At 44.9% G+C, this 19,748-nt stretch overlaps 1 non-coding gene across 1 annotated transcript; it reads left to right on the top strand.

Annotated features, from left to right (window-relative positions):
- The first annotated feature begins 18,410 nt into the window (after positions 1–18,410).
- trnas-gcu (transfer RNA serine (anticodon GCU)) lies at positions 18,411–18,493 on the top strand. The gene has a single exon. It is a non-coding gene; the product is annotated as a tRNA-Ser (tRNA).
- The last annotated feature ends 1,255 nt before the right edge of the window (positions 18,494–19,748 follow it).

The following is a 19,748-nucleotide window of genomic DNA, read 5'->3' as shown; positions in this document are numbered from 1 at the left end:
TTAAAATATCCTGAATATACTCTACAGATCTTGCATTGAAGGTTTTATCTACAACTCTCCATGAGGTGCCATGCAGATTATATTACATCAGTTCCTGTGATGATGCACATAGTCTATTTGTATAATCTGCCCAGTAACAACCCAATGTCCACTCTTATATTATTGTACAGATGTGAGAAAAGCTGAGGATGGGAATGGAGCGTCTGAATGAAGATTTCATGATGCTGATGATGTAAATGAGGATCTGTTACCCATTCCACAATATCTCTTTATTTCTGTGCATGTTTCTCGATGCTGTTTCAAACAAATTGAAAAAGAATCACAAATACTGCTCTGGAGCCTCAGGTGCTAATTACCCAGAGGCATGGTGCCCAATTGGTCAGGCGTCAGTTTCGTAAAGTGAAGATTACGGGTTCAATCTTCCTCCATGCATTGTGATTAGTTTCTCATCTTAAATGTGATGTTTTCCTGAAGGATGCCCATTGCATTTGTTTTCCTGATTGTTTCAACCATCTGGAAATCAGTGTGATGTTGCACTTTATCCTGGACACTGGGAAGAACATGAGGAGTAGCCACATGGTCCCTCGAGCCTTCTCTGCCATTAATAGAGTAAACATATCTGAGGTCCAAGCACTGAACCTTATTACTGTGCATATGCTGGATATTTAACACAGCTATTCTATTAATCCCACATCCCGCACTCCTGTCCTTTCCCTCATTGCCCTGTTATATTTCCCATGTCAGGTATTTATCCAATTCCATTTAGAGTTACCATTGAATCTGCTTCCACTGACCTTTCAGGATTGCATTCCAGACCAGAACAACACACTGCTGAAAATACAATCTCCTCATCACAACACAGTGGCGCACAGTGGCGCAGTGCTTAGCACCGCAGCCTCATAGCTCTAGGGATCAGGGTTTGATTCTGGGTACTGTCTGTGCGGAGTTTGCAAGTTCTCCCTATGACCTTGTGGGTTTTCACCGGGTGCTCTGGTTTCCTCCCACTGCCAAAAACTTGCAGGTGGTAGGTAAATTGGCTGTTGTAAATTGCCCCTAGTGTTGGTAGGTGGTAGGGAATATAGGATTACTGTCGGGCTAGTATAAATGGGTGGTTGTTGGTCGGCACAGACTAGGTGGGCCGAAGGTCCTGTTCCAGTGCTGTATTTCTAAATAAAAAAACTCCCATTATTTTGCCAATTACTTTAAATGTGTTTCCTCTGGTTCCTGACCCTTCTGTCACTGGCAACACTTTCTCCTTCTTCACTCAATCAAAACTCTTCAGGATTTGCATTTCCTGCTGCCTTTGCTGATATAACAAGGCTGAGCACACATCACCAAAAGGAATATGATTGGCTATGAATCACATTTATCCTTCCTGTCAATCTGATGTGGATCTTGTATTTTCCTGGAACCAAACAACCTGAGCAGCAAGTGTGGGTTCCAGTGATTCCCACCGCTCTGAGAGAGAGAGGATGTGATAATGAGCCAGATAGAAGAAAGGAGTGAGATAGAGAGTAAAATAGCCCTGGTCTGTTTCTACTAACCCCCGGCCCCCTACTTAAAATGGCATCATTTTCTCCTGCCTCTCCACATTCTAATCCATTGATGTTTGCAAACCTTTCATCTGTCCCTTTAATTCCTGTTTCCTAATCCATTAATGTTTCACAATATCCCAATCCATTTATATAACTCAGTCCATAGAATTTCCCAATCCACTGCTATTTTCCAGTCCATTGACTTTCCCAATCCATTAATGGTTCCTGTCCATTCACATTCCCAATCCATTTATATTGCCTGTGATTACAAAGCAACTGTGGAATACAAATAGTATCAGTATTATCAGATACATCGAGACGAGGTGCAAAAGCCAAGTGGACAGATGTTGGGTTTATAAAGAAAAAAGCACCGGCTCGATATTTGTCCAGTCTTTCACTGGATCTGAACTCTCAACCTACTGTATTTCTGTGGGTCTGCTGACTTGTCGATGTGAAGATCCATTGGATGTTTCTCAATCCTCTGACTTTTCTCATTCTTGTGCCGCATTTGTTCCTTTGGGTTCACCAGTGAAGAATATTATTTCCCATTACATTTGGTGAAGACTTTAATAACCTCACGTTCTTGTGTCACACCATCTCAGGTCAAACTCCCTACAGAAACTTTAAACATTTAACTATTCTGCTGGAAACATTTTCAAGGGTGCAGACATTCCTTCATTACGTTTCCTTCTTTGACATGTGATTGACAAATATGTGTGTAATGGAGAGAGAGAGAGAGTGAAAGAGAGAGAGAGAAAGAGAGGGGGAGAGAGTGCGAAAGAAAGTTAGAGGACCAGCTAGAGACAGGCAGAGAGAGGCAGAGAGATGTAAAGCGTTTGGCAGAGACAGAGAGAGAGAGAGAGAGAGAGAGAAGCAGAGAGTGTCATTGAGTCACGGAGTCATTTCGCCCATCAAGCCCATGTGAATCAATCCATTCAGTCCCTTTCCCCCGCTCTATCCCCATAGCCCCGCAAGTTATCTAAACCTGTCATATTTATTAGTCTTGTACAGGTCTTTCAAATATCCCCTCAATCTCCTTTGCTGCAAGGAGAACAACCCCAGCTTCTCCAACCTAACCTTACAACTAAAATCCCTCATGTCTGGAACCATTCTGGTAAATTTCCTCCACCCTCTCAAGGACACTCACATCCATCCAAAAGTGTGGTGACTCGAACTGGATGCAATTCTCTGCTTGTGGCCAAACTAGAACTTTATACAGGTTCAGCATAACTTCCCTGCTTTTGTCCTCAATACCTCTATTTATGAAGCCCAAGATCCCATATGCTTTGCTAACTACTCTCTCAATGTGTCCTGCCACATTCAAAGAACTATGCACATGAATTCCCAGGTTTTTATTCCTACAAATATACTTCATTCATATAAATCTGTAAAAAAATGCATTCTAAAACAGTTCAAAACAGCACAAGTTGACAGTCCAAAAAGTGCAAAGGTAATCAGTTTTCTTCAATACAGGAGTGAGTTGCCTCACAACCCGTCCATTCCATTTTACCTGCCATGTACATTTTACAGCAAAACCATATTTGGTGTATGCAGCCCGAGGGGTTTCCCATGGGTCCAGTTCCTTAGTTCACTATGGCGGGAGGACCTTACACAGTGTTTTTTCCACATTGAGCCTTTGCAGTGGCTACCCCAAGCTTTAGTGTGTCCCTCAGCACGTAGTCCTGGACCTTGGAATGTGCCAGTCAACAACACTCGGTCGTGAACAACTCTTTGCGCTGGAAGACCAGCAAGTTTCGGGCAGACCAAAGAGCGTCTTTCACCAAATTGATGGTCCTCCAGCAGCAGTTGATGTTTATCTCGGTGTGCATCCCTGGGAACAGCCCGTAGAGCACAGACTCCTGTGTTACAGAGCTGCTTGGGATGAACCTCAACAAAAACCACTGCACCTGCTTTGCAAAGACACATTCCAGAAAGAGGTGGGCAACTGTCTCTTCCCCACCTACTCAGCAGAGATGACATCTGTGATTGAAGCAAAAAGCAGAACCGACCTAATGCATAACATGAAACCAGCAGCCAGAACATTATATGACTTGAAATTAGCCAAGGCAGTTGTGCAAGAGACAGTGAGACACTGCGCAAATAAACACTGGACAAAATCACAAATGTAACAATGCTTTCAAAAGCAAATCTCCCGAGTATGCTCACACTCGTCAAGCAGAGGTGACGTTGCTGGCTCAGGCACGTTCGCAGAATGGAAGATGACACATTCCCAAGGGTATTCTGTATGGGGAGGTCGCCGGAGACAGAAGACCAGTTGGATGCCCAAAGCCCCACTTCAAGGATGCCTGCAAGCAGGACATGAAGGCCCGAAACATCGATTTTCACACATGGGAGACACTGGCCAACAACAGAGGGAAATGGTGATATTACCCCTGGACTGGTGTGTGCGTCACCATGACGATCAGTGACTGCAGCAGCTTGACACCAGATGCCAACATGGAAAACAGCGACACCTGATAATCCCACCTCATATGTGTCACTTGTGGAACAACCTGCCTCTCACAGATTGACCTCTTCAGCTATCAGACAAAGTGCACCATGGGAAACTATCCCATCGCCAATTGATTTGCTGCAAGTCCATCATCTCACGTAGAAGGAAGGATGACGACGACGACATCTACAACCAGGGCGGCCCATCGTGCCTGTGGCAGCTCTTTCATTTCCTTTCAACGATTTATCGAAATTCCCTTTTCAACCTTACGATTGAGTCTCCTTCCACCACCCTCTCAGGCAATACATTCCAGACCAAAATCAACAACAACTTGTGTGTAAATTTATGGAGCACCTTTAACGTAATACAGCATTCCATGGCACTTCACAGGAGTGTCGGAAAGCAAATTTGGACCCCAAGCCACACAAGATCGTATTAGAGCAGATGGCCAAAAGCTTGGTCACAGAAGTAGCTTCCATGAGTGTTTTAAATGAGGGAAGAGAGGTCGAGAGGCGGAGAGTTCAGGGAGGGAAATCTCAGGCTTCGGGCCTGGACAGCTGATGGCACAGCTGCCAGCGGTGGAGCGATAAAAATCAGCGATGCTCAAAACACCAGAATTGGAGCAGTGCCAGAATCTCGGGGGGGAGTGAACCAAATAAAATCCGGCCCTTTGTATCCCCCTCACAGCTGACATTCCCACCGAGCTTTTTATTATCAATCAATTTAGCTCTTGCAGTTCTATTTCACACCACGAGATGTCAGTCTCATGCCATTTCACAGCAAGCTGCACACAAGCTTACTTTTCCGCCAGTCTGATACTGTGTTGAGTGGACAAGGATCTTCTTCTCTTGCAGTTTCTTGAAAGGATCGGTGTCCATTCTTGCCCCTGCACTTCAAAGAAACTGGGAAAAAAACATTCTTAACATTTTCTCACATTCACACACCCATTCACCCCAGTGATAATTCACAACATTTTCTTTGTACCATCGCCATCTACATAACTTAACATAGTTAAATTAAATTCGTGACAAAGCGCTAGCAATAACATTGTTCTTCCCCAAAATATGTACAATTTTCAAATGATCAGGCTGTAGCAACAAACTCCATCTAAATATTCTAGTATTTTGGTTTTTAAACTTATCCACAAACGTTAATGGGTTATTGTCAGTTTATATTAGTGTTTCTTTATAGTCCTGGTGGACATATACTTTGAAATGTTTGAGAGCCAGCAAAAGTCCGAATGTTTCTTTTTCCACAGTGGAATACTTCTTTGATGCCAATTTAGTTTTCTTGAAAAGCACCCTACTGGGTTCTCTCTGCCCGATTTGTCATCCTGCAATTGGACTGCACCAACTCCCAGGTCGCTAGAATCGATCGCTATTTTAAAGGGTTTCTCAAAATTTGGAGCAGCCAACACTGGTTCATTAGGTAAGATTGCCTTTAGCGGCGACAGGGAGAGCGAGGTGGCAGCTGGGTAAGTGAGTTTACAATTTATAAAAACTGGCCTTTTTGTTTCGGCAGTTTCTTTTTGTCGCGGCGACAGGGAGAGCGAGGTGGCAGCTGGGTAAGTGAGTTGACAACTTATAAGAACTGACCTTTTTGTTTCGGCAGTTTCTTTTTGTCGCGGCGACAGGGAGAGCGAGGTGGCAGCTGGGTAAGTAAGTCCTATATATTTGGGCAGCGGCTGAACCCGAGACACTACACCTGTAGTGTCTCCCACCCGCCCTCCTCCTCTAACCAAAAAAAAAACGACTCGGTGGTGTGCAGATAAGGGAAGGCTTTTTCTATTTATTTTTTTTTTCGTGTGATTGGTAAAAACTTTTGGTTCCATTTTCATTTATCGAAGTTAAGACTAAGTTAATCTTAAGATTAAAAATGGCAGGAGGTCTCAGATCCCTGTTATGCCCCTCTTGCACACTGTGGGAGCTCAGGGACACGGCTGATGTCCCTGACTCCTTCACGTGCTGGAAGTGTGTCCAGCTGCAGCTCTTGTTCGACCGCATGACGGCTCTGGAGCTGCGGATGGACTCACTTTGGAGCATCCGCGATGCTGAGGAGGTCGTGGATAGCACGTTTGGCGAATTTGTCACACCGCAGATTAGGATTGCTGAGGGAGAAAGGAGATGGGTGACCAAAAGGCAGAGAAAGAGCAGGAAGGCAGTGCAGGTGTCCCCTGCGGTCATCTCCCTCCACAACAGGTATACCGTTTTGGATACTGTTGAGGGAGATGGCTCACCAGGGGAAGGCAGCAGTAGCCAGGTTCATGGCACCGTGGCTGGCTCTGCTGTTCAGAAGGGCGGGATAAAGAGTGGAAGGGCTATAGTCATAGGGGATTCTATTGTAAGGGGAGTAGATAGGCGGTTCTGTGGTCGAAAACGAGACTCCCGAATGGTATGTTGCCTCCCAGGTGCACGGGTCAGAGATGTCTCAGATCGGCTGCAGAACATTCTGAAGGGGGAGGGTGAACAGCCAGTTGTCATTGTGCACATAGGCACCAATGATATAGCTAAAAAACGGGATGAGGTCCTACAAGCAGGATTTAGGGAGTTCGGAGCCAAGTTAAAAAGTAGGACCTCAGAGGTCGTAATCTCAGGATTGCTACCAGTGCCACGTGCTAGTAAGAGTAGAAATGAAAGAATAGTCAGGATGAATGCGTGGCTTGAGAGATGGTGCAGGAGGTAGGGGTTCAGATTTTTGGGACATTGAGACCAGTTCTGGGGGAGGTGAGACTATTACAAATTGGACGGTCTACACCTTGGCCGGACTGGAACCAATGTCCTTGGGGGTGCTTTTGCTAACGCTGTTGGGGAGGGTTTAAACTAATGTGGCAGGGGGATGGGAACCAAATGAGGAGGTCAGTGGACAGTAAGGAGGTAGTAACTAAAGCCTATAAGGAACTAGATAATGAAGTCAGCGTGACTATGGGAAAGAGTAGACAGGGAGCAGATGATGAACGCAAAGGGACTGGTGGTCTGAGGTGCATTTGTTTTAATGCAAGAAGTGTAGTAGGTAAGGCAGATGAACTTAGGGCTTGGATTAGTAGCTGGAAGTATGATGTTATTGCTATTACTTGGTTGAGGGAAGGGCATGATTGGCAACTAAATATCCCAGGATATCGATGCTTCAGGCAGGATAGAGAGGGAGGTAAAAATGGTGGAGGAGTTGCATTACTGGTCAAAGAGGATATCACAGCTGTGCTGAAGGAGGGCACTATGGTGGACTCGAGCAGTGAGGCAATATGGGCAGAACTTAGAAATAGGAAGGGTGCGGTAACAATGTTGGGGCTGTACTACAGGCCTCCCAACAGCAAGCGTGAGATAGAGGTACAAATATGTAAACAGATTATGGAAAGATGTCGGAGCAACTGGGTGGTGGTGAAAGGAGATTTTAATTTTCCCAACATTGACTGGGATTCACTTCGTGTTAGAGGTCTAGATGGAGCAGAATTTGTAAGGAGCATCCAGGAGGGTTTTCTAGAGCAGTATGTAAATAGTCCAACTCGGGAAGGGGCCATACTGGACCTGGTGTTGGGGAATGAGCCCGGCCAGGTGGTTGAAGTTTCAGTAGGGGACTACTTTGGGAATAGTGATCACAATTCCGTAAGTTTTAGAATACTCATGGACAAAGACGAGAGTGGTCCTGAAGGAAGAGTGCTAAATTGGGGGAAGGCCAACTATACCAAAATTCGACAGGAGCTGGGGAATGTAGATTGGGAGCAGCTGTTTGAAGGTAACTCCACATTTGATATGTGGGAGGCTTTTAAAGAGAGGTTGATTAGCGTGCAGGACAGACATGTTCCTGTGAAAATGAGGGATAGAAATGGCAAGATTAGAGAACCATGGATGACAGGTGAAATTGTAAAACTAGCTGAGAGGAAAAACGAAGCATAAATAAGGTCTAGGAGGCTGAAGAAAGACGAAGCTTTGAAAGAATATCGGGAATGCAGGACCAATCTGAAACGAGGAATTAAGAGGGCTAAAAGGGGTCATGAAATATCTTTAGCAAACAGGGTTAAGGAAAATTCCAAAGCCTTTTATTCATATATAAGGAGCAAGAGGGTAACTAGAGAAAGGATTGGCCCACTCAAGGACAAAGGAGGAAAGCCATGCGTGGAATCAGAGAAAATGGGTGAGATTCTAAACGAGTACTTTGCATCGGTATTCGCCGAGGAGAGGGACATGACGGATGTTGAGGTTAGGGACAGATGTTTGATTACTCCAGGTCAAGTCGGCATAAGGAGGGAGGAAGTGTTGGGTATTCTAAAAAACATTAAGGTGGACAAGTCCCCAGGTCCGGATGGGATCGATCCCAAGTTTCTGAGGGAAGCGAGAGAGGAAATAGCTGGGGCCTTAACAGATATCTTTGCAGCATCCTTAAACACGGGTGAGGTCCCGGAGGACTGGAGAATTGCTAATGTTGTCCCCTTGTTTAAGAAGGGTAGCAGGGATAATCCAGGTAATTATAGACCGGTGAGCCTGACGTCAGTGGTAGGGAAGCTGCTGGCGAAAATACTGAGGGACAGGATCTATTCCCATTTGGAAGGAAATGGGCTTATCAGTGATAGGCAACATGGTTTGTGCAGGGAAGGTCATGTCTGACCAATTTAATAGAATTCTTTGACGAAGTGACAAAGTTGATTGATGAGGGAAGGGCTTTAGATGTCATATGCATGGACTTCAGTAAGGCGTTTGATAAGGTTCCCCATGTTAGGCTGATGGAGAAAGTGAAGTCGCATGGGGTCCAGGGTGTACGAGCTAGATGGATAAAGAACTGGCTGGGCAACAGGAGACAGAGAGTAGCAGTGGAAGGGAATTTCTCAAAATGGAGACGTGTGAGCAGTGGTGTTCCACAGGGATCCGTGCTGGGACCACTGTTGTTTGTGATATACATAAATGATTTGGAGGAAAGTATAGGTGGTCTGATCAGCAAGTTTGCAGACGACACTAAGATTGGTGGAGTAGCAGATAGTGAAGGGGACCGTCAGAGAATACAGCAGAATATAGATAGATTGGAGAGTTGGGCAGAGAAATGGCAGATGGAGTTCAATCAGGGCAAATGCGAGGTGATGCATTTTGGAAGATCCAATTCAAGAGTGAACTATACAGTAAATGGAAAAGTCGTGGGGAAAATTGATGTACAGAGAGATTTGGGTGTTCAGGTCCATTGTTCCCTGAAGGTGGCAAAGCAGGTCAATAGAGTGGTCAAGAAGGCATACGGCATGCTTTCCTTCATCGGATGGGGTATTGAGTACAAGGGTTGGCATGTCATGTTACAGTTGTTTAAGACTTTGTTTCGGCCACATTTGGAATACTGCATGCAGTTCTGGTCGCCACATTACCAAAAGGATGTAGATGCTTTGGAGAGGGTGCAGAGGAGGTTCACCAGGATGTTGCCTGGTATGGAGGGAGCTAGCTATGAAGAGAGGTTGAGTAGTTTAGGATTATTTTTATTAGAAAGACGGAGGTTGAGGGGGGACCTGATTGAGGTGTACAAAATCATGAGAGGTATCGACAGGGTGGATAGCAAGAAGCTTTTTCCCAGAGTAGGGGATTCAAATACTAGGGGTCACGAGTTCAAAGTGAGAGGGGAAACGTTTAGGGGGGATATGCGTGGAAAGTTCTTTACGCAGAGGGTGGTGGGTGCCTGGAACGCGTTGCCAGCGGAGGTGGTAGACGCGGGCACGATAGCATCTTTTAACATGTATCTAGACAGATCCATGAATGGGCAGGAAGCAAAGAGACACAGACCCTTAGAAAATAGGCGACATGTTTAGGTAGAGGATCTGGATCGGCGCAGCCTTGGAGGGCCGAAGGGCCTGTTCCTGTGCTGTAATTTTCTTTGTTCTTTGTTCTTTGAGTGAACCTTTCAAAGTACAGAAGTGATGACGAGGTAAAAAAGGTCTGAACAGTTGATGTGACTGAGCGGTTTCCGCTTCTCTGGTCAGGTTGCAGCTTTCACTGGAGGCATGTGTTTAAATCCCACTTCTGACAACTTGATTTTCAGTTACTTTGCAGAGCTTCCTTGAAGGTTTGAGGTAGAGTAAATACTGAGGAACTGTTTCTAACTGCTGAACGGTAAATAACCGAAGGTTATTGATTTAAGGTGACAAAACGGAAAGAACTTGAGGAAAAATTCCTTTCTGCAACATGTGGTTAGGATTTCAGTTATGTGGATAGATTGGAGAAGCTGGGGTTGTTCTCCTTCGAGAGGAGATTTGATAGAGGTGTTCACAATCATGAGGGGTCGTGACAGACCCGATAGAGAGAAACTGTTGGTAGAAGGATTGAGACGCAGGTAAAATCTGTGTCTCAGTTGGTCACACTCACCTCGAAATCACAAGCTTCTGGGTTCAGAGTTCACAGCTGACACTCCAGTACAGCACTGAGGGTGTGATGTTAAACCAAGACCTGGTCTGCATGTTTGGGTGAATGTAAAAGATCCCATGCTGCAATTTCAAACAAGTGAAGAGCAATTCTCCCTGGTATTGTGATCAATATTTGCCCCTCAATCTGAGCAGTTGGTCATTATCACATTGCTGTTTGTGGGTATTAGCTGCTGCATTTCTGACATGACAACAGTGATTACACTTCAAAAGTATTTCATTGTCTACAAAGTGCTTTGATATGTCCAGTGGTCTTGAAAGGTGCTATATAAATGCAAGTCTTTTCTTTCTTTATCACAACACATGGCTGTGTAAAACATTGTTCTTCATGTCACCTCTGGTTCTTCTGCCAATCACCTGATATCTGTGTCCTCTGCTTACTGACCCTTTTACCACTGGAAACAGTTTCTCCTTATTTAAACTATTGAAAACTTCCATGATTTTGAACAAATGTGTCAAATCTTTTCGGAACTTTCTCTGCTGCAAGGCGAACAACCCAAGCGTCTCCAATCTCTGGGCGGCACAGTGGCGCAGTGGTTAGCACCGCAGCCTCGCAGCTCCAGCGACCCGGGTTCAATTCTGGGTACTGCCTGTGTGGAGTTTGCAAGTTCTCCCTGTGTCTGCGTGGGTTTCCTCCGGGTGCTCCGGTTTCCTCCCACAAGCCAAAAGACTTGCATGGTGGTAAGTAAATTGGCCATTATAAATTGTCCCTAGTATAGGTAGGTGGTAGGGAAATATAGGGACAGGTGGGGATGTGGTAGGAATATGGGATTAGTATAAATGGGTGGTTGATGGTCGGCACAGACTCGGTGGGCCGAAGGGCCTGTTTCAGTGCTGTATCTCTAAACTAAACTAAACTAAACTCTCCACATCACTGAAGTCTCTCACCCTGCTACCATTGTGGCAAATCTCTTTTTTATTCTTTCGCGGAATGTGGGCATCACTGGCAACGCCAGCATTTATTGCCCATTCCTAACTTCCCTTGAGAAGGTGGTGGTGAGCCGCCTTTTTGAGCTGTTTCAGTCCATGTGCATCACCTCGCATTTGCCCTGATTGAACTCCATCTGCCATTTCTCTGCCCAACTCTCCAATCTATCTATATTCTGCTGTATTCTCTGACAGTCCCCTTCACTATCTGCTACTCCGCCAATCTTAGTGTCGTCTGCAAACTTGCTAATAAGACCACCTATACTTTCCTCCAAATCATTTATGTATATCACAAACAACAGTGGTCCCAGCACGGATCCCTGTGGAACACGGCTCCATTTTGAGAAACTCCCTTCCACTGCGACTCTCTGTCTCCTGTTGCCCAGCCAGTTCTTTATCCATCTGGCTAGTCGACCCTGGACCCCATGCGACTTCACTTTCTCCATCAGCCTACGATGGGGAACCTTATCAAACACCTTACAGAAGTCCATGCATATGACATCTACAGCCCTTCCCTCATCAATCAACTTTGTCACTTCCTCAAAGAATTCCAGTGGAGAGTTTTCTCCCTGGTGGCCATTGAGTTCAATTTTGCAAGGGCACCTTGATGCCCTTGGCAAGAGCAGTCACTGTCTCCTCACCTCACCTCTTGAGTTCAGCTCTTTTGTCCAAATTTGGGTCAAGGCTGCAACGAGGTCAGGAACCAAGTGGCTCTTGCAGAACCCAAAATGAGCATTGATGAGCAGGTTATTACTGTGTAAGTGCTGCTTGATAGCACTGTCAATGACACCTTCCATCACTTTACTGATGTTCAAGAGGAGGCTGATGGGGCAGTAATTGACAGGGTTGGATTTGTCCTGCTTTTTGTTTGCAGGACATACCTGGGCAATTTTCCACGTTGCTGGGTAGATGCCAGTGTTGTAGCTGTACTGGAACAGCGTGGCTAGTGGCGCGGCTAGTTCTGGAGCATAAGTCATCAGCACTACAGCCGGAATGTTGTCAGTATCCAGAGCCTTCAGCCATTTCTTGATATCATGTGGAGTGAAGTGGATTAGCTGAAGATTGGCATCTGTGATGCTAGGGACCTCAGGAGGAGGTCGAGCTGATACTTCTGGCTGAAGATGGTTGCAAATTATTCAACCTTGTATTTTGCACTGATATACTGGTCCCCCCTATCATTAAGGATGGGGATATTTGTGGAAGCTCCTGTTGATTGTTTAATTATCCACCACCATTCAGGACTGGATGTGACAGGACTGCAGAGCTTTGATCTGATCTGTTGGTTGTGAGATCGCTTAGCTCTGTCTGTTGCATGCTGCCTCCACTGTTTGACATGCAAGTAATCCTGTGTTGCAGCTTCACCAGGTTGACACCTCATTTTTAGGTCTGCTTGGTGCTGCTCCTGACATGCCCTCCTGCACACTTCATTGAACCACTATTGCTCCCTTGGCTTGATGGTAATGGTAGAGTGAGGGATATGTCAGGCTATGAGGTAACATATTGTGTTTAAATACAATTCTGCTGCTGCTGATGGCCCACAGTGCCTCATGGATGCCCAGTTTTCAGTTGCCAGATCTGTTCATTTCTTCCCTCAGATATAATTGGAAAAAAAATTCCAAAGGAATGCATGTACTAAATAAAAAGGAGAGAGAAATAAATACTGAAAAAATAGATGGCAGCATTTGGAAGGTAAAAAGATTTATAAGTTTTATTATCGATGAGTGAGAGGAATATATCACACTTTGGGGCTTCTGGAAGTGGATTTACTGATAATTTTGGGAATTGATAGGAAGCTGCTTCATGGTTGGTGGAACAAACTCCCGCCCTTGGTGTGGAGCCAACAGCTGCATCCGTCCAATAACAGACAGAGTAGAAGAACTGTATCAGGCCTTGTTAGCTCAGTTGGTGGAGCATGCGACTTTTAATCTCAGGGTCTTCGATTTGAGACCCATGTTGTGTGGTTGTTCTTCCCTTTTTCAGACTTCATCGGCAGAGAGTTCAAGGGATGCTTGAAATTAAATTCAACAACATCACCAGATTTCAACTCCGCCCCCCTCCCAGTGTTGTAGAATGGACCCTCAACCTCTGCCTTCCCCCTTCCCCTCCCTCCCAGAACTGCAACAGGGATCCCCTTGTCCTCACTTTCCACCCCACCTGCCTCCACAGCAGCACAGTGGCGCAGTGGTTAGAACTGCAGCGTCACAGTTCCAGTAACCCGCGATCAATTCTGGGTACTGTCTGTGTGGAGTTTGCAAGTTCTCCTTGTGTCAGTGTGGGTTTCCTCCGGGTGCTCCAGTTTCCTCCCACAAGCCAAAAGACTTGCAGGTTGGTAGGTAAATTGGCCATTATAAATTGCCCCTAGTATAGGTAGGTCACAGGGAAATATAGGGACAGGTGGGATGTGGTAGGAGTATAGGATGAGTATAAATGGGTGGTTGATCGTCGGCACAGACTCGGTGGGCCGAAGGGCCTGTTTCAGTGCTGTATCTCTAAACATAAACACATCCAAAGGATCATCCTCCACCATTTCCGCCACCTCCAGCGTGATGCCACCACCAAACGCATCCTCCCCTCCCCTGTCAACATTCTGACCGGATTGTTCCTTCCACAACACCCTGGACCACTCCTCCATTACCCCAACACCTCTTCCCCTTCCCAAGGCACCTTCCCATGCAATCGCAGGAGATATAATACCTGCCCTTTTCCCTCCTCTCTGCTCATTATCTAAAGCCCCAAACACTCCTTTTAGGTGAAGCAGCGATTTACTTGTACTTCTTTCAATTATGTATACTGTATTCACTGCTCACAAAGTGATCTCCTCTAAACTGGAGAGACCAAACGCAGATTAGGTGGAACACCTCTGCTCAGGCCGAAACCATGACCCTGAGCTTCTGGTTGCTTGCCATTTCAACACTCCCCCCTGCTCTCATGTCAACATTTCTGTCTTTGGCCTGCTCCAGTGTTCCAGTGAAATCAACCCATGCTCGAGGAGCAGCACCCGACCTTTTGATTCGGTACTCTACAGCCTTGTGGATTGAACATTGTGTTCAATAACTTCAGAGCATGACTGGTGTCAGGCAACCACAAGAATTAACACACTCTTTGCCTTTGTCCCAGGACAGCTTTGTTATTTAATCTCTCCTGCCCTCTGCCCTATCAAACACCTTCCCCTTTGTTCTCTCCCACATGCCCCTCCCCTTCACTTGTTTAAAACCTAATTATTTTCTAACCTGTGTCAGTTCTGATGAAAGGTCACAGACCAGAAACGTTAACTCTGTTTCTCTCACCACAGATGCTGCCAGAGCTATTGAGTATTTCCAGCACTTTTTGTTTTATTTCATATTTCCAGCATCTGCAGTATTTTGCTTTTATTGTGTCAGAAAGTCTTTCCTTGATTCAGGACTCTTACTTCTCTCCAGAATCTCTCTGCTAAAGATTGAACATTATCTCATTTCACTCACAGCGCAGGGTCAGTGTGGCACAGTGGGACTTCTGGCTGTCTCCCACTTCACAGTCCATCAGTACTGAGAAAACAATGGTGAATATTACTCACATGTTGTGTTCTGTAACTTTTTACAAACACTTTGATGTATATATTGTCTTCCAAAGCAGTGACAGAATGGTGGCTTTAGTGTGTTGTTGAAAAAGCTTTGTTGAGTTCGTGCTGTACTAACAGTTAAACAGTTCTTGGTTCAATACCAGGTTTGGTACTTTCAACCTCTCCTGTGTCTTTTTCTTTGGCTCCAATTGTCAAGCTGCATGATTTACTCTGAAATTAGCACCAGAGAACCAAGGCACCAGCGAGCATGAGGAGCTGAAATTAACACAGATCAAATCCACTTAATATTTCTGACTGAAGATGGTTGCAAATGCTTCAGCTTCATCTTTTGCACTGACGTGCTCAGCACTACCATCATTGAGGATGTGAATGTTTTTGGAGCCTCCTCATCTTGTTAGTTATTTAATTATCCACAACCATTCACGACTGGATGTGGCAGGACTGTGGAGCTGTGATCTGATCCTGAGGGAGATATCCATGCGCGGAGTGGTGGGATGTATGGAGAGTGATCCTGAAGAGGGTGTCTGAGCCTGGAGTGGAAGCTTTCCATGGAGGTGCAGGAGGAGGCCATTCAGCCCCAGTGTTTTATAAAGGTTTAGCATAACTTATATGTTTTTACTCGATGCCTCTATTAATAAAGCCAAGTGTCCTGTTTGCTCTGAGCAACCTTTTCAAACCTTGATCAAAAAAGATTGGTGTACATTGTCTCATTCTTCCTCCCAAACTGTATCACTTCACAATTTTCTGTGTAAAATTTTATCTGTTGTGTGAAAGCCCATTTTACCAGTGTGTTTAAGTTCCTCTGAAGTGTGTTACTGTCACTGGCATGGGACGAAATTCACGAGCATTCTTTGATGCGATCTCCGTGGAAAGAGCAATCTTACACACGAGCTCAAATTGGGATTTTGTGTGTTTAGTATCTTTCCTCATCCACCAATATAAGCACAAATCTGTCTCATAATGTACGGTCTAAGAATGTGCCAATGTTGCAATGGGGTGATAAATTCTTCAGTGTCACAATGTACTCACCAACTGCTTCACTACTTTTCTGATTTCTGGATCCAAGATTGTAGCTTTCCGCGATCTCGAGTGGCTTAGGGTTGAGCCTCGCTTCAACGAAGAAACGGAAAATTATGATTTAAAGATTACACTGTCAATCATTCACAACTCCGTCTTCTCCTGAACTTCGAGTTCAAATTTGTTTGTGAAGTTGAGTCACACGTTAAGACAGCACAGTCTTTGTCTTTGTGAAGGAAGTGATTTGGGAATGGCTGTTTGAAACTATCCCTTCTTGCACAGAAATTCAGTGCAAATACTTGATCACTCACAATTTCCTCGAGAGAAATGTGTTCACAATGGCATTCGACATGGACACTGCCTCAGCATTAAACTCACTGAAGCAGAATGTGACCGTGTTGTATGTTTCAGAATGTTGGTGCCGTTATTTGTCGCCTTTAACCGAGACTGGGACACAGGGCAAGTTTGATCCGAGGTTGGAATATATTATCATTCAGGAGCAAGAAAAATCAAAAGGAACAAAATAAGAAAACCCAGTCTCCAGATTTGAGAAACTGTCGATCTGATTTGGGAAAGTGAATCAGAGCAGAATGAAGGATGAACTGTCCAGAAGAGATGAAGACACCGCTCAGTCAACACGCTCCCCTGGTTTATGATGCTGGAACATTCCTCACACAGAAATGATTCAACCCAATGACAAACATTCTTGCAGCTGATAATTTATGCTACTGATTTAAGGACTGTCTCATGTGGTTACCGAGTGACGACGAGAAGATATTAAACTTTGTTCTATTCAATCTAGCTGTGATGAAGTTTGAATTTTTCTACCTTTTATGAACATTATTTGAAGGGTCTCGGTAACAATGTTCAGTTTTGATGAGAGTGGGGTCTGGGTGAGGAGCTGCTGAGTGTGACAGGGTCAGGACTGGATGCAGGAAGTTCTCTGACAGTCTCCCTCTTTCTCTCTAATGGGTTTGAGTTGATTTACGACTGGTAGCTTTTATTTTACTTTTCTTATTTAGAGATACAGCACTGAAACAAGCCCTTCGGCCCACCGAGTCTGTGCCAACCAGCAACCACCCATTTATACTGATCCTACATTAATCCCATATTCTCTACCACATCCACACCATTCTCCAACCATGTACCGACACTAGGGACAATTTACAATGGCCAATTTACCTATGAACCTGCAACTCTTTTGGAGGTGGAAGGAAACCAGAGCACCCGGCGGAAACCCACACAGACACAGGGAGAACTTGCAAACTCCATACAGGCAGTACCCAGAACTGAATCCTGGTCGCTGGAGCTGTGAGGCTGCGGTGCTAACCATTGCGCCACTGTGCTGCTGTTGGTGTTTTGATAAATGAAGGAAGTTCCCTCCACCCATTTTATTTGGACAGACAGTGTGGTATAAGGATGTAAAGGGTTAATGCTGAAGATAGTGGGATCAACCCCTCCCACTGTCAGAGTGATGATGTAACAGTCACATGAGATGAAGTTTGGGAGAAGAGAGAGCAGCACCAAGGATGCTAGCTTCGCAGGCTTGATGAGTGTGCATAGAGTATTGTGTAAATTAGAAAACAGTTGTTAGTTCTTTCAGCAGGAACTGTGTCCAGAAAATATCGAGAAACTCACAATTTTATTATTCAGGAGTCGGAACACAGATATTAATTCCAAGTGACAGTTCTGAGACCAATTAACAAAAAAAGTAGAGAATAATATTACTCACTGATTGAAATCCCCCAGTGAGGAGACAGTTAAACAGGTGATCTGTTGGTGCATCATTCGATCCAAGGTTTCAGCAAAATGTAATCTCCCTTTTTGGTGAAATTCTCTGTTATTTGCAACTTTTTTTATCAGCTTTGATGGGCGAGTGAAAAAACTGTAAAAATTGAACAGTTCCATCCTTTCTTTTCTTCCTTCTTCTCTTCTTTCCATCAGCTTCTCTTTTCTGCCCCAGATCAATATAATGATAAGAATTCCAATTTAATCTGCTGTTTCTGGTGTTTTATCCATTCCAAACAAAATTTCAACATTCCAATCAAATCTATTTGTTATTCCACAGTGTCTCGACATGTGTTTTATTCTGTTGTATTCTCTCACAGTCTGTTTGATGATCAATGTTACATCTCACTCTCTGTTCTGGTGAAGATCAGAAGCAGTGATATCTGTTTACACCACCCAACAAGTAGGACTGAGGCTGTGCCTCGCTGATCATGTGGAGTTAAAGCAATTCTTCCAGTCAGTTAGTACAGTTGTCATTTCATGAGAAATTCGGTCATCATGCCTTCGTCAGTGACCTCATGGCTCAGGTGTCTGAGTGATGTTAAACATGATGTGATGAAATGATTGTATGTTCCAGTCTTTCAGTGGTGGGTTTTCACACTGAGTAGAAACGTGTTGGACATGGTCTGGAAATGTTTCACACCGCTCCATTCACAACTTCATTTACTTGCAGAAGATATATTTCCATCATTGCATAGCTGGCTGCACAGCCAGAAGCTGTGCTGAAGGTGACAGCTGCACTGCTGCAACTGACAAGGTGGCCGAGAGGTTAAGGCGATGGACTGCTAATCCATGGTGCTTTGCACACGTGGGTTCGAATCCCATCCTTGCAGCTAGCTGTTTCGTGTATTAATCATGTTTGAAGTCAGCCTCGAAGCCTGTTATTGTTTCTGTCCAGACAGTGATTCCAGAATTGGTTATACTTTATTAAAATTGAGACAGACAATTGGAATTCTTCACCCAAACTGCACTGGAATGAAGATCAGACAGGGATCATGAAACGGAGCAGGATTTTTCCTCTCCTCCTTCCTTCCATCTTTACTGTCTCTGGATTTACACCAAGTGAAAGACAAATGGGAAAAGCAAATGGCGAGGGAGCAGATGCAGAAAATTATCTTTTGGCAAGAAATTTATTTTCAAATCTTCTTGATAGATTAAGTGAGTGAGCAATGCTTTGGCAGATGGAGTTTAAAATGAGGGGTCATCTACTACCTCAGATCGATCAGAATGTTTTTTTGCAAGAGGTGAGATGTTAGAAACGGCGGAGGAGCAGAGACCCGAATACTGAATTAATAAAAGCTAGTGGACTGGGAGGAAATAATGTGAAAAGTGAACAGAATCTGAAGATTGGAACTCATGTTGCAGTGATAGAAAGCTCTGTGCTCCTGAAGTAAATGTCCAAGCCCAGATTGTGGGGAATCTGTGGAGAGTGATTTGGTTTTTATTCATTCTTGGGTGTGAGTATCGCTGATAAGGCTAGCATTTATTACCCAGTCCTATTGCCGTTGAGAAGGTGGTGGAGAGCTGCCTTCTTGAACTGATGCAGTCCATATGGTGCAGGAACGCCCACAGTGCTATTGGGGAGGGAGTTCCAGGATTGTGACCCAACAACAGTGAAGAAATGGCGATATCGTTCCAAGTCAGGATGGTGAGTGACTTGGAGGGGAACCTGCAGGTAGTGAGTTCCCATGCATCTGCTGCCCATGTCCTTCGAGGTGGTAGTGGTCACGAGTTTAGAAGGTGCTGTTGAAGGATACTTGGCGAGTTGTTGCAGTGCATATGGAGATGGTACACACTGCAGCCACTGTGTCCTGGTTGTGGAGGGATTGAATGTTTAAGGTGGCGGGTTAGGTGCCGATCAAGTGGCCTGCTTTGTCCTGGATGGTGTTGTGCTTCTTGAGTGTGGTTGAGTGGGATGTATTCCATCCCACTCCTGACTTGTGCCTTGTCGATGGTGGACAGGATTTGGGGTGTCAGGAGGTGAGATACTTGCTGCAGAATTCGTAATCTCTGACCAGCGCTTTTTGCCACAGCATAGATGTGACTGGTCCAGTTACGTTTCTGGTCAAGATGTTGATGGTGGGGGAT

The sequence above is a fragment of the Heterodontus francisci genome, unplaced genomic scaffold, assembly GCF_036365525.1.
Source record: "Heterodontus francisci isolate sHetFra1 unplaced genomic scaffold, sHetFra1.hap1 HAP1_SCAFFOLD_240, whole genome shotgun sequence".
NCBI classification, from domain to species: Eukaryota; Metazoa; Chordata; class Chondrichthyes; order Heterodontiformes; family Heterodontidae; genus Heterodontus; species Heterodontus francisci.
This window is presented reverse-complemented; position numbering and strand designations above follow the sequence as displayed.